The 15,965-nt window shown below is 44.4% G+C and overlaps 1 non-coding gene across 1 annotated transcript; it reads left to right on the top strand.

The window, feature by feature from the left end:
* Positions 1-2,564: 2,564 nt before the first annotated feature.
* Positions 2,565-2,627, top strand: LOC119296568. The gene has a single exon (XR_005145299.1). It is a non-coding gene; the product is annotated as a small nucleolar RNA snoR101 (small nucleolar RNA).
* Positions 2,628-15,965: the final 13,338 nt, after the last annotated feature.

The following is a 15,965-nucleotide window of genomic DNA, read 5'->3' as shown; positions in this document are numbered from 1 at the left end:
CCCCCACCGCCACGGCCCCCGCCACCGCCCCTGGTGCGCGCCCTGCCACCGCCACCTCCCACAGCCACCGATGTCCCCGCCATTAGCGTGCGCCCCACCACCGCCACCTCCCACAGCCTCCATGGACCCGTCGTCGGCGCGTGCCCCACCACAACCAGCGTCGTTGGACGTGGTCGCCGTGCCCCCCGCACGCGAGCGCCACCGAGACCTCCGTCCGACATGACCGTTGCATCTCTGAACCGAAAAAGCGCCACCGACCGCCCGACTTCTTCCCCTGACCACCGCCGCCCCCCTGCCTCGGTCAACCCCCTTCTCTTCCTTCTGGGCGCTACCGCGATCTCCTTCTCAGTTCAAATGAGCGTTAGCCACTATCCAAGTCGAATCCCATTCGTGGGATAAGTCTGGCTACCATTCTGTCTCCTTGAAACCATTGGTTGATTTCTGCCAATCCCTTAACTTTACCCTGAATATGCAGCATCAACATCAACTCCAGCAAGCAGTTCCTCAAGTCCGGCCAGTGGCCGCAGCTCATTATCAACTTTGCCCGCCACACAGTGTAGGTGTTCATCAAGGAACAATCCTTCGGTATCGTCTGAAACTCTCAATCTTTTTGTCTCAACTGTGCCCTGCTGAATTTTATCCTACTACTTACTGATGAGCATCGAATCCTTTTGTCTGTGTCCATCTTATCATCGTGGTGGTGGTTGAGTACATCTCTGTAAGTTTTGTAAGTTCAGAGACAGGAAACCGGTAAGTTTAGACAAAATTTAAACTGTCAAAGAACATGAGTTTTTGTACAGTTTAGAACATTGGACCGTCGCTACCCATTCAAGTAATCACAATACCATCATGGATGACAACAGTTCAAACTGTCATGGATGATGCAAGTTGTATCGTGTACATAGTTATTTATTTCTATTATGACAAGTTCAACTGATCAAATGCTACAAGTTTGCGTGTTATTTTCCAGGCAGTACAAGTGATTATTGTTCTTATTTCTTCACCATTTTTTCTATAACCTGGACTCTGTAGAGAAGGTAGCGAGTGCTCTGTGTGATATTAATTTGATCAAAACTGAACAAGGTGTTCCCATTTTAACTAAGCCTTCTCCATTATTTCTATGATACATTTTTTGCATAGATAATAGTACATCTGCAGTTTTTGTGAAAAGTCGAGACACTGAAAATGTCTACTGCATGTTGCATATCCAGTTAGGTCAGGTTGTACTGTTCACTTAGTATTATATTTTTTGAAACTCACCCAAAAACAATTGTTGAGATGTATTTCATAGCCTCATGCCAACATAACTATAAAAATAAACATTCAAGGGGACCGAGTTCAGTGAATATGTGTTAGAAAAGTTCAATTCAACCCTGCACTTAAGTTCAATACATAATAGAATACGAAATTGCCAACTTATCCTCCGGCAGCAGGTGATGCTCCCCTGCCACCACTCTGCCTCCTCCTTGATGGTACTATGCCACCACCACGTATAGGCAGTTCGCAGCCACCACCCCTGTTTGTTCAATGTCGTCAGTGTGGACGCATCCCACTCCAATGCCATGGCTTATAATTCAACGACAAACAGTGGAGCCTGCTGGAGGAGTTGCGGGGTTGAGGACCTCCTGCACAATAGTACAACTTCTTGTTTTGTGGCCGGTCGCTCAAGGAGCTGAGTGCAGGCCGCTCCTTGCTACAAGGTGCTACTGTACCTATGACTGTCTGGCTCAGCTGCAGCATTTCTGCTGCTGCTGATGCATGCCCCTTGCCCACCGACACCACTTACCTCTGCCTCCGCGACCTCGCCCGGATCAGCCGCCATGGTCGCCACTCCCTCCGCCACCAGCTCCCTCGCCAACCGCCGATGCACCTGCTCCCATGGTTGTCACGCCCCTAACCCACCACCACCACCTCCAGACAGAAATATCGATACCGGTCACTCATGTTGTGTTCCGTCGCAGTTGTCAGGGAACCTTCCTCATCTCTTCCCCTTGACGGCGAGATACATCGACCAGCAGCATGTCTGTCTGTCCGACAAGGTGGCCGGACAGTGCCAACCGGACGTCTGTGTCTAGCCTGACTTGGGATGGCTTCTGGGTAACTGCAGGTTAGAAAAGTCCAGTATAAGAGTGATAAGAATTCAGTGCAAAAAACTGCAGTTTAGAAATTATCTTCCATTCTCTCCCAAAAAAGAAGTTTGTCTTCTAACGGTTGAAGTGAATGGGCTAGGAAGCTTTATAAGAAATTGTTTTGTTTCCGTGTCTACATTCCATAGTAGAAGGTGCATCATGGTACTGAAAATGTCTTAAAAACGAAGAGTAAATAGCATCAGTGAGTTTCTAGTACCTAAATTGCATAAGTTCATTGACAAAAAAATATCAGTACAAGTATCGTGTAGTTCATGTTTAGATGTCGGGCAAGCTAAAAAATTAGAAGTCGAGAAATAAATAAACCTGAACCACCGGGGAGGTCGCTAGAAACAAATCCTCTGTAAGTTCACCAGTCCGTTCATGATAAGATATTCTATGGAACATTTGCAAACAGTAGGGATTTTGTTTTTGGGTGTTTTACACTTGATCTCTGAACTTCAGGTAAGTTCATATGGACACTATGTCAATCCTGATGTAGAAATGTATGTGTGATCTCCAGTTTCTTCTTTCGGTTCAGTTCAATATCTAAAATCTGTTTAGTTCAATTCTTATGTGTTGTCCCGGCAACGCGTCGCACAGCCACCAACCTCCTCTGGTTGGGCCGCACCAACACCAGCCCGTCCACAACGGTTGCTGGCAGCCGTCCAAGTTGAGCGCTGATGGTAGTCCTCTGTGTGCGTCAATGACACTCTCACATCAATCTCTCCCACTTTGCTTCTGCTATTAAAATGCTTACATGTGTTCTGCTAATTTAGTAGTTGGAAATATGTTAAAAAACCACGTCCTTTAGGTGTTTAGTACAAGCTATTAATTTAGTTCAGTTAAAAAAAATCTTATTTTAACAGTGTAATATACATTGTTGGCAAAAGATGAGTAGTTGTTATAGCAAAAATAGTGCAGACTTTTCAAAATTTTCTTTTTTGAACTTCACCCAATTAATATATATGAACTTGATTATCCTTTTAACATGTACTTAATCAGCTCGTTGGGTTTTGTGAGTGCGCTTGTAACACAATCAGTTCAGATCTCGAGAGATCACAAGTTTTTTGACAAAAATGTATATTACTTCAGTTCCATTTTGCAACTTTTCATGTTATGTTTGCCCTCTATGCATGTGCTGATGTTGCTACTTCTAGGAACCCTAAATTTGTAGAGGGTTTTTACATTCTTTTTGCCTTTTGCCTTTTGTTTTAAATCTATTATTCGTCTTGAGAGAAGCATCTCTAGTTGGGATAGGTCAAAGGTCTCAACTAGAAAGTTCAACATGTAAAATTGCTACAGATTACATAACCTGATAATCTTTCATGTGTGTTCTTCATTTTAGATGGCAGAGAACCAGTAAGTTCTACTGGTGTATAACAATTTCAAGGACTTCGTTGCCAACGGCCAATGATAGTTAACCGGGAACACCAAAGCAACGTCTTAACGAGGCTGAGTCAAAGTGCTATGCCTAGTGCTTCAAGAACAAAGATTAACTCTGTAATTCTAATGGTCATAGTTCTTATGTTCAGAAAATATATGTTATGTGTCTTGGTTGATTCTAAACTATTGCGTATCAAACATGTATGCACATTTTGTGTCCGAACATGTTTTGGTCCATTGACCTTTTGAACTTGCAACCTTGCTGCCTTGAACTATGGTCGAAAAAAACTAAACTCATTCATGTACTTGGTAGCACCGATATTTTGGTTCGATTATATATCAACAGTGTAATGACAGAAAGAACATCAGTTCAAAAAATATATGTATGCATGAGGGTTAGGAGCCAAAAAGGTGATATTTGTTATGTTCAAATTTTTTTGTTGCACGATTGAACAAGATATAAACACATAAGGAAATCAGTTCGAGCCCAATAAAAGAACTCGAGAACATCGTTTCCAAAAAAAAATTGTTGAGTTAAAAAAAACACAATCTGTTGTGGGAGTTATTTTTACATTCACTCTTCGGTGCTTCTCTTTATGTAATGTTTTATGTTTTCAAGTGCTCGATGAAAATTTATGTTCCTAGTAGTTCATATATTATTGCATGAGGAGTTCATGTGTTACTGGCCAGTAAGTAAACCTATTAATCACTCAAGTGTGATGAAAAAAATCGGCAGTAAATTGATGAAAAAAATCGGCATCGAGTTCAAAACACGCCGAGACACGCGACAGCCACCCCAGTTCGGGTATAGTAAGTACCTCAGTACGAGTTAAAAACGATGGTCCGTTCGGAATAAAAGAAATGGCAGAAATTCAAATTGTAAAGTCAAGCAAAAAAAGAAACCCCATGAAAATCCTTCTTAGTAAGTACCTCAGTACAAGTCGTAAAATGAGAGAAGTTCAGAACAACGTTGTCAAAAAAATGTCGAGTTAAAAAAAGAAACAAACCAAACACATTTTCTTTTTGAATAAAATATAATTTAGTTTGATGATACAAACCATACAAGTATAGGGGCGATGATACAGTAAACCGTTGAAAACTTATGAGAAAAATATTACCCAAAAAACAGAGCAAAGTCTAGTTAGTGAAAACACGCTTAGTACAAACCCATGCAATCATCAGTACAAATACCCTTTTTCGGAACCATTCAAAATTACTCTACAAAAAATAGCCCAGTACAAATATACACATATATCAGTATGACTACTCTTTTTCAGACGAGAAAACATCAAGATCCGTCATGCCATATTCTAAATTACTCTTAAACGGTTGCGAAGTAGAGAAAACGTTCAACATGACTAAGTTTCGCATTTTCGATAGCTATCCAACGGTATATTATTTGCCATATTTCGACAAATTTTTTAAAAAAATAGTGTTCATAATCAAATTTGACCTTATTCGAATTCGTTTTTAAACCGTAAGGAATTAGAAAAACATTTCTATACAAAAAAGTTGCGTGTTTTCCATAGCTTTCTAACGCCGTACCATTTGTGTCAATCCGACAAACCGTTTGCAAAAAATCGCGAAAATATGTTTCGCCCAGAATACCGTTTTTCAAATTACTTTTAAATCATATAGAATTAGAAAAAACAATACATATATGGAAGATGCGGATTTTCAGAAGCTTTCCAACGCCATCTTACTTGCTCAATTCCAACAAACGGTTAGAAAATTGAGTCCAAAATATGATACACGTTTTCGATTTTGAAAAAAACGGTTTCTTGAAAACTGCTCTTAAACCATAATGATTTTGCAAAAATGTTCAATATACTTGAAATATGGTTGTCAAAAGCTTTCCAACGATATATTACACGCCCCGTTCCGACAAAAAATTACAAAATGTTTTTGAACTAAAGAAGACGATCTGTTAAACACAACTGAAAGTATGAGTTCAACAGCTTCAAAAACATCAGTACAACCACCTGAAACCATCAGTTCAAAAAGGGTAACAGAATAATATTCTGTTACGCGTAACAGAATAGCCCAGATGTATATATATATATATATATATATATATATATATATATTGTCATATGATTTCTTATGCTCAAGTAACAATCTATTCACAATGTCAAGTATGAATCAGAGACTTCATTGAAAACTAACAAACCATGATCTTGGTCATTGAAGCAATTGCAATTTATCATAACATCGGAAAGAGTCAATATAAGAGCTTTTCAGCAAGTCCACATACTCAACTATCATTTAGTCTTTCACAATTGCTAACACTCACGCAATATTTATGGGTATGAAGTTTTAATCAGACACAGAGAAAGATAGGGGCTTATAATGTTGCCTCCCAACCTTTTACCTCAAGGGTAATGTCAACAATAATAGTTCATGCTAACTTATATCCAATTGGATATATATATCAGTATCTTTCCAACACAAGGTGCTTGCCAAAGGATAAAATATAAAAAGGAAAGGTGAAGATCACCATGACTCTTGCATAATGTATAAGACAAAAATAAAAGATAGGCCCTTCACGAACAGAAGCAGAGGTTGTCATGTGCTTTTATGGTTGGATGCATGAAATCTTAATGCAAAAGAACGTCACTTTATATTGCCACTTGTGATAGAGACCTTTATTATGCAGTCCGTCACTTTTATTACTTCCATATCACAAGATCGTATAAAGCTTATTTTCTCCACACTAATAAGTCATACATATTTAGAGAGAAATTTTTATTGCATGCAACATGACAACTTACTTGAAGGATCTTACTCAATCCATAGGTAGATATGGTGGACTCTCATGGCAAACTGGTTTTAAGGTATTTGGAAACACAAGTGGTATTTCTACTTGTGGCAAAGAATTTGGCTAGCATGATAGGGAGAGGCAAGCTCAACATGTTGGATGATCCATGACAATATACATTATTTCGGATATAAGAAAACATAACCCATTACGTTGGCTTCCTTTTCCAACGTCAACTCTTTAGCATGTCATATTTTAATGAGTGCTCACAATCATAAAAGATGTCCAAGATAGTATATTTATATGTGAGAACCCCTCTTTCTTTATTACTTCCTATTAATTGCAACGACGACCAAAACTATGTTTGCCAACTCTCAACAACTTTTATTCATCATGGTCTTTATATGTGAAGTCATTACTCTCCATAAGATCAGTATGATCTCTTTATTTCCTTTTTATTATTTCTTTTTCTTTTATTCCCTCAAGATCATAGCAAAATAGCAAAGCCCTTGACTCAACACTAATCTTTATTATATATAGCTCACGGACTCGATTACATAGAGGGATCATAAAGCAAAACTCAAATTAAATCATACCAAAACTTTATTCTACTAGATCAAGATATTTCTAAAAGGATCGAACTAAGTAAAACGGTAAAGATAGAGGTGTCATGGTGATACGATACCGGGGCACCTCCCCCAAGCTTGGTAGTTGCCAAGGGGAGTGCCCATACCCATGTGATTATGCTTCCTTTGCTGGTGAAGAAGGTGGAGTTGTTGATGATGTAGGATTTTCATCCATCTTCCAAGGCATAGGCTCCCCATCATAGAAAGATGATCGAGTCTCCGGGATCCTCAAATCTGCAGCCAATCTCATCCTCTCGAATCTATATTCATACTCACAGTTTTGGTTTTGCAGGTCATAGATTTGGCCTTGGAGGTGCTCGATTTTCTCATGAAGCTTGAAGATGGTATCCTCAATGTTCTTGGCATCCAGCTTGTGGTTGTTTGTGAACTCCGCGATCATCATGTGGTTGGAGTTGAGTCCAAGTTCCACCATCACTTGGCACTTGAAAACTTGTTGTTCCATTGCTTTGAGTTTTGTCTCCACGCTTCCGGTCCTCCTTTGTTCCTCAACATCACGGATGTGCAGCACCCCCTCACACATCTCAATGGTTTGAGGGTGTTGCAGCACCTCCACGAGATAGGGGTTATTGACCTTCTTAGAAAACTAGTCCTTGGGGGCGCTTGAAGACGTCATGGTGACCTAGATCTGTCAGCAAAACAACTCTAAACAAAGACAGAGGATATTTGCGTGATACGGTGGTCAAAACCTTCGGGAGATTATATAATGAATTTTTACCGACCAAAAGAAGTATCGTGCAAGAAAACGGAGTCCGGAGAGCACACGAGGTGCCCACGAGGCAGGGGGCGCGCCTGAGGGAGTCGTGGATTATGGGGTCCTCGGACAGCTGGACTATATACATTGGACGGACTATTGGGCTATGAAGATACAAGATAGAAGACTTCGTCCCGTGTCCGGGTGGGACTCTCCTTTGCATGGAAAGAAAGCTTGGCGATTCGGATATGTAGATTCCCTTCTCTGTAACCGACCTTGTGTAACCCTAGCCTCCTATGCTGTCTATATAAACCAGAGGATTTTGTCCGTAGGACAACAACAATCATAATCATATGCTAGCTTCTAGGGTTAGTCTCTACGATCTCATGGTAGATCAACTCTTGTAATACTCATATCATCAAGATACATCAAGCAGGAAGTAGGGTACTACCTCCATCGAGAGGGCCCGAACCTGGGTAAACATTTTGTCCCTCGCCTCCTGTTACCATTAGTCTTAGACACACAGTTCGGGACCCCCTACCCGAGATCCGCCGGTTTTGACACCGACATTGGTGCTTTCATTGAGAGTTCCACTGTGACGTCGAAAATAGGTTTGATGGCTTGCCTTGTTATCAAGGATAACATCACCTCCGGGGGAGCCCTGGCCTCAGGCCAAACCCTCCGGCTGGGCGGCTTCGTTATGACCACCCGTTCGGCTGTCGGGCCGACGATGACCTCTCGGGTCATCAAAAATGGTCTCCATGTCAGCTCGGAATACGCCGAGCAGATGGATCCGACGGAGTTATCATCCTTGAATGAGCTCCTAGATCGTATCACCGCCTTGGGAGTCGCTACGGACTACGAACGGATTGGGCTTAAACCCGATCAAAGAGAGATTAACTCTCTGCCAATCACCCATCAGATAGCGGTGGTGGAGGAGCAATGCAACAACTCTTCCCCTTTATTGAGGACGAACTATGTCCGGATTCCTGAGCTCACCAAGCCGGATACCCGCTCGCGGGAAGACATGCCCCAAACTCCGAACTTAGAATCGGACTGTGGGCCAAAAAAATTGGTTGACATCCCGGAACCCGAACTATTAAACTCGAAAGCTCCTCAAGTTCTGGGTCCCAGACCGGGTTAGGGTTCGGACTTAAATCCACCCACCCACCCAGATACAAGTGATCTTTCCCACATCAGACAACAGTCCCAAGAGACAGTACATCACTTTTGGGCCAGATTCCTCCTTGTAAAGAACAAGTTTAAGGACTCTCGCGATGAAGACGCAATCTCATTATTTTGCAAAAATTGCACGGACAAGGGAATCCTCAACGCCATAAATCATCGTAAGGTATCACACTTCGTTGACTTGGCAACCATAGTACAGAAGTACTACGTGAAGGAAAGCGCCTGGAAAACTCAGGCAGCCTTTTGGGATCCACTGTATCTCACTAAACCCCTCGTCCGAACAAAAAGGGTGTACCCTCATAGGTCACCCGGTCCAATCATGAAGAAATCGAAGCCCACTACAGGGCGCGGAACCGTGTTGGAGGGATGGCTCGATAGGCCATTCAAAATACACACCACACCGGATACCGTACCAACACACAGCCTTAGAGCATGTTGGATACTTCGGTAGGTGGCCAAGAGTAGCGAGGACCTCATCATCAATAACACCGCAGAGCATCATCCCACGGAAAACAACAACACTACAGTATTGACAGTCTTTGAGACTTTCGCCTCGAATAACAGGCGCAAGAGAGCACTCCGCGGCCTTGCCGAAGTCTGCCAAGTTGCACCAATAAACCCCTGGAACGACACGACTATAACTTTCAATGCCAGTGATGAACCGCAATTCAGAACAGTCCAGGAACCATCCGCTTTGGTCCTTAGTCCAATCATGGACGGCTTCCGGCTTACCAAAGTGCTCATAGACGGCGGTAGCGGACTAAACCTCATTTACGAGGAAACTCTCAACAAAATGGAAATATATAGGAGCCGCATTGAGCAAAGCAGCACAACCTTCCGAGGAATTATTCCCAGTCAGGAGGCACGATGTGCGGGAAAAATCACACTCGATGTGGTGTTCGGCACGCCGGAGAATTATAGGTATGAAGAGATAACATTTCAAGTGGCCCCATTCAATAGTGGATACCACGCCCTGTTAGGGAGGGACACATTTGCGAGCTTCCAAGCTATACCCCATTAAGGGTACATGAAGCTCAAGATGCCGAGGCCCAATGTAATCATCACTCTTGCCAGCGATTCGGACATAGCACTCTGCACCGAAAACAAAACCGCCACCCTAGCCCTCGAGGCATTATCCGAAGCCCTCGCGGCCGAAGAATTAACCGCATTATGCTCCACAGTGGATAGGGACGATGTGATACTTGATAAGCGATCCAAGTCCACCTCCTTTAAACTAGCAGACGAAATAGTCAAATTCCTAGTCCATCCAACGGACTCCACGAAGACAGCATCCATCGGGGCACAGCCGGACCCCACAATCGACGCTGCACTGCGGGCGTTTTTACGCGAGAATTGGGATATCTTCACCTGGCACCCTTCTGATATGCGAGGGATCCCACGCAGGCTGGCTGAGCATAGCCTCAACATACTGAAAGGATATAAGTCGGTCAAACAAACACTACTGCACTTTTCAGAACCCAAACGACAAGCTATGGGAGAGGAGCTAGCCAAGTTACTCGAAGTCGGATTCGACAGAGATATAAAACACCCGAATTGGCTAGCAAACCTGGTGATGGTACCAAACAAGGATAAATCCTGGCGCCTATGTGTCGATTTCAAAGACCTCAACAAGGCTTGCCCTAAGGATCCCTTCCCTCTCCCCCGCATTGATCAAATTATCAATGCTACCGCATGACACGACTCATTGTGTTTCCTCGACGCATACTCCGGATACCATCAAATCAAGGTGGCGGAGTCCGATCAAGCGGCAATAGCATTTATTACCCCATACGGGCCCTTCTGCTTCAACACTATGCCTTTCGGGCTAAAAGACCCCGGTGCCAACTACAGACGTATGATTCCAACATGCCTAGAGAAACAAATCGGCAAAACAGTTGAAGCATAAGTGGATGATGTGGTCATCAAGACCAGACAATCAAATCTTTAATAGACGATCTGAGGCTCATATTCGATAACCTCCGAACATATGACATTAAGCTCAATCCGGAAAAATGTGTTTTCGGTGTTCCCGCCAGAAAGCTGCTGGGCTTCATCGTTTCCAATAGAGGAATTGAAGCAAACCCAGCTAAGATCTGAGCTTTGTCACAGTTGGCTACCCCAACAGATCTTAAACAAATCCAGAAACTAACTCGATGTGTGGCAGCTTTAAGCCGCTTTATCTCCAGATTAGGAGAAAAGGCATTGCCACTTTATCGCCTCCTTCGACGAATCGAACACTTCGAGTGGACGGACGCGGCGACGGCCAGACTCGTAGAAATAAAGGCTCTTCTAGCAAGAAACTCAATCCTGGCCGCACCAAACGTTGGCGAACCCATGTTGTTATACATAGCTGCAACACACCAAGTTGTGAGTGCGGTGCTCGTCGTTGAACGAGAGGAGGACGGACACAAATTCCCGCTTCAAAAGCCGGTATACTATGTATCCACTGTCCTCACACCATGCAAATCTCGGTACTCTCATTATAAAAAAATATCATACGCGGTCTTCATGGCATGCCAAAAACTACAACACTACTTGCAAGAGTGTTCAATCATGGTGGCCTCCAAAGTACCACTCAATGACATAATAAACAACCGCGATGCAACGGGCCGGATTGCTAAGTGGGCCATCAAGCTCCTGTCATTCGACATTACATATGAACCACGTCGAGCCATTAAATCACAAGTACTGGCGGACTTCATCACCGAATGGACAGAGGCCGAACTCCCTAAAGAGTACGGCGCATACTCCAATTGGATCATGCACTTCGACGGTTCTAAAATGCTGGCAGGTCTGGGAGCAGGTGTTATCCTAACATCCCCCACTGGAGATACAGTCCAATATGTACTCCAAATATTATAGACAGACTCCAACAATGTAGCCGAATATGAGGCTCTATTGCACGGTCTTCGGATGGCTGTCTCCATGGGCATCCAGCGCCTGGAAGTGTGTGGGGATTCAAACCTCGCAATATCTCAAATAAATGGAGACTTCAATGCCAAGGATCTGAAAATGGAGGCTTATCGTAACATCGTCCTTAAAATGTGAGCTCGATTCGAGGGGCTTGAATTTCATCATGTGGTTCGAGAAAACAATCAAGCGGCGGATGTTCTTGCCCGCATCAGTGCTAAGCGCGACCCCGTCCCACCTAACATCTTTCTGGAAAGGCTTTTCAATCCATCCGTGGTGTGGCAAGGGGAGACCGGCAACACCAGTCCGGATCCGACCACAACCCCAGATTCCGAACACACTGACATAATCGGGGGCTCTGCCACCGAAATAACACCGTCGGCCCATCTCATGTAATCGCCCCATGGACTGAACCCTTCTTGGCCTACCTTAATAGGCAAGAACTCCTTGAGGATCAAAATGAGGCACGATGCATTATGCGGCGCTCTAAAGCTAACAAAGTCCATGAGGGAGAGCTTTATAAGAAAAGCGCTACTGGAGTACCTCAAAGATGTATCTCCGAAGAGGAAGGGCGGCAGCTTTTGGATGAAATTCATGCCAAACTCGGCGGTCACCACGCCGCAGCTCGGGCCCTCGTAAGCAAGGCCTTCCGTACATGTTTCTACTGGCTGATGGCCCGAGAAAATGCATAGGACCTCGTCCAACATTGCATGGGATTCCAGCTTTTCGCCAACCAAAGCCATATGCCACCCACCGCTCTACAAACAATCCCCATCACGTGGCCTTTTGCGGTATGGGGGCTTGATATGGCCGGATCCCTTAAAGGAGGAAGCCATAAGAAAAAATTACTTGTTGTTCATGGTGGATAAATTCACCAAATGGATCGAGGCCAAACCAGTTAAAACGGCCGAATCCCGACCCGTGATACATTTCATATCTGGTGTTGTGCACCGTTATGGTGTTCCCCATAGCATCATCACCGATAACGGCTCCAACTTCACAGCCGATGATGTGAAAACTTGGTGCGGTAACATGGGCATTAAGCTTGATTATGCCTCCATCTATCACCCTCAAACAAACGGTCAAGTCGAATGAGACAATGGTCTTATTATGAGCGGCATTAAACCCAGACTAGTGTGATCCTTAAAAGAATCAGACACCCACTGGGTGGAGGAGCTTGACTCCATACTCTGTGGGCTGCGGACCCTGCCGAATCACACTATCGGATATACACCCTTCTTCATGGTGTACGACGCAGAGGCTATGTTGCCCTGCAATATTATTCATGACTCACCTCGAGTGCGCATGTATGAAGAGAGAGAATCCGAGCTTGATCGGCAGGACAATTTAGATGCCCTGGAAGAGGAGAGCGACGTCACAAAAGCCCGTTCCGCATTTTATCAACAACAGACTTGCAGGTATCAAAGCAGAGAATTACTGGCCATGACTTATAATACTGGCGAACTTGTTTTACGTCTACCGGAGAAGAAAAAGGACAAGCTCAAGCCCAAGTTGGAGGGTCCCTTTATTATTGACAAAGTTCTCACTGGAGGAGCATACCACCTGGGTGATGCATCAGATAATCGCCTCGAGCCGAACCCATGGAACGCGGCCAGAGTCTGAAGATTCTACGCCTAGCACCGAACTCTTTGTTTGTCTCCTTCCCTTCGTTCTTTCTATTTACTTTTTAGCTCTCTTTTTGCTTTTTCTTTCGTAGCTCTAAAGCTTTAGTGTGGCTGGACCGCACACTTGCGACTCACTAATCTTCAAGTATGTGCGATCATTATACCCGGGGGCTTCTTACATAGAAGCTTATTGCAATCACTTTTCGAGCATATAGCTCATCGCATATGTGTCCTTTATCCATATGTACCTTTTCTCTACCATTATATGCATCGATATGACTTAAGTTTTGGCCAAGCTGGGTTGCCTGGCTCCTCTGCTTATGCCCTACATTTTCGTTAGTTCGGCTAGGGCATAAAGGGAGCACCTCTGCGATTGCTACTGCCGGGTACTCCAGATGCTTACCTCAGACTGGGTGAAGCCGAAAGCTAGCGTTCTTAAGGGAATATTCGGTCGGTGGACTAAAGATGTTTTTACTTACTTCACTATGAACCCCCAGATGTTACATATACCGTGACTTTTTAATTACAGTCTGGACATGCACGTTAATGCATGCATACCCAGTGAAAGGAACCCTTAATGAAACTATTCTCTCTAGAAGATGTTTCTTACTATCAATGTAATATAACATAGCTAGCTGGGTACTTGTCTGTTCAAGCAACTATGACCCCTACGCCTGGTTTCCACGCGTACCCCGGTTTTATATTACCGAGCGGGTATTCGGAAACACTCCTGACTGTCGGGTCCGGAGGCCGAAGCGAAAAGGTCCGCGATGACAAATGTTTTACAATCCGGCTAGGGACAAAATTTTCCATTGAAGTACATAGTCATTTGGACATAAAAACTTCCTCTTCTATGCCATCCAACAGATTGTCTAGCTTACAATCCTATTGGGAATACTTGGCCGCTAATTCTACCTGGTCATATACCAGACTAATTGGATTTCTTTCCCATCTAACCCTAGAGGTCCGACCCAGGCCATATGATTTGGATCGAGATTGGTATACCGTGTTTTCACCATGGCCCAAGCTTCCCTCGCACCCTCTCGACAGGCCGATATCTTCCATAGTCGGACACGCCGCCGCGCTCCCTTGAATAGCTGTACAAGCTCCTCCATACTTCCAGGTAGAGAGGCGGGTGGCCACAAAGCCTTGGCGACACTCTGCATGGCCTGCCGAATTTGCTCGTGCAGTTGTGACAACTCTTGAAGCCGGTCGCCTGAGGATCCAGGCATCTCCTCTTCAGGACGGCCAGTCAGCATACCTATAGGCATAAATCTATTAGTTACCTTCTTCAATAAACTATATAAAGGTTTGTTTGAGCACATACTAAAAATGCCGCGTTGAAGCCTCTTATTTTCCTTCATGGAGTCAGCCAGCTGGGCCCGAACATCTTTCAATTCTTCACCCAGCTGGGTATTAGCATCTTGGAGTTTGTTTTTCTCCTGAATGCCCCGTGTAAGTACACGCTCGCCAGCGTCCAGTTGCCTTTGAGCTCTTTGTTCACCCTCTCCTGGGATTTCCGGATTCGCTCTCGGATCATATACGGATTCTGTCACCGGATATGCAACTGTATTAACACCGCTGGTACATGCGATTATGTTTTTCTCGATAGAAGGACACATTACCAGTTGAGGCCTTCTTGGATTCCTCTAGTTTGGCAGTTGCGACCCTTAACTGGGTCTGACACTTCTCCAGCTCTTGAGACAGCAAGTTGTTCCTTTCTGTGAGAACCTATTCATACAAATGATCCTTAAGTCAGTTGTCCCAACTGTTTCAAGTCTTAGGGGCTACTGGTACGTATAATTATCAGTTTTAGTTGCCCATATACCTTTCAAATACTGGTCTGTGGCTCTAGCAAGCCCACCTTGAGCAGCTCGGATGTACGCATCACCCGAGTTGAAGGCATTCAAAGCCTCTTCTGAAAGACCAGGGTCGCGGAGTGCGGCCCGCCGGCGCCGATGATTCATTGCTCTCTCCACTTCAGAATTTATAGCGGATATTCTATCTGAATCCTCTGTATGAGGATAGTCCGATGTCATTTCCGTGTTAACCTCCATCCACGAGACCGGGTTCGGAATCCGACTAGTGGAGGCACGGCCGGCAGGATTCCTGGACGTAGTCCGGCGGATGTTTCTTCTGCTAAGGCACAACGGATAGTGTCATACTTTAAGATGACAACCACGGAGCATGTTTAAGACCATACCTCTTTGCTGATGGCTCGGCCGTATTTTTGTTCATCTTTCTTTTTGAAAGCCTACCTGGCACGGGCACCCCTTGTTGGCGAGTCGCCTCGGGTTCGGCATGGCCCGCCGATCGTCTTCCCTTTAGAGCATAAGAATTGTGCGGTGGGTGAGACGGAAGGAGTAAATCTTTTCTGGAAGATAAGTCTGCTATTTACTTATATGCGATGCAGGGAGGAGGCCGGGATAGTCAGCAATGATGGCCACTTCTGTGCTGTCACAGCTCGCCTGCTAAAACACCCCTTCCCCGAGCTCCACGAATATACCCGGATCCTCTTCGAATCCGGGGTCAAGGGCCCGGTTGTGGTCCTCTGGCTGTGGTGCCGGGCTATGGATCTCCCTGGTTATTTTCCGCCATTCCTGTTATGAATGGACGGATTAAATGTTTATGAAA

This window comes from Triticum dicoccoides, chromosome 4B, assembly GCF_002162155.2.
Source record: "Triticum dicoccoides isolate Atlit2015 ecotype Zavitan chromosome 4B, WEW_v2.0, whole genome shotgun sequence".
Classification (NCBI taxonomy): domain Eukaryota; kingdom Viridiplantae; phylum Streptophyta; class Magnoliopsida; order Poales; family Poaceae; genus Triticum; species Triticum dicoccoides.
The sequence above is the reverse complement of the archived record's forward strand: the minus strand, read 5'-3'. Positions and strand labels throughout refer to the sequence as shown.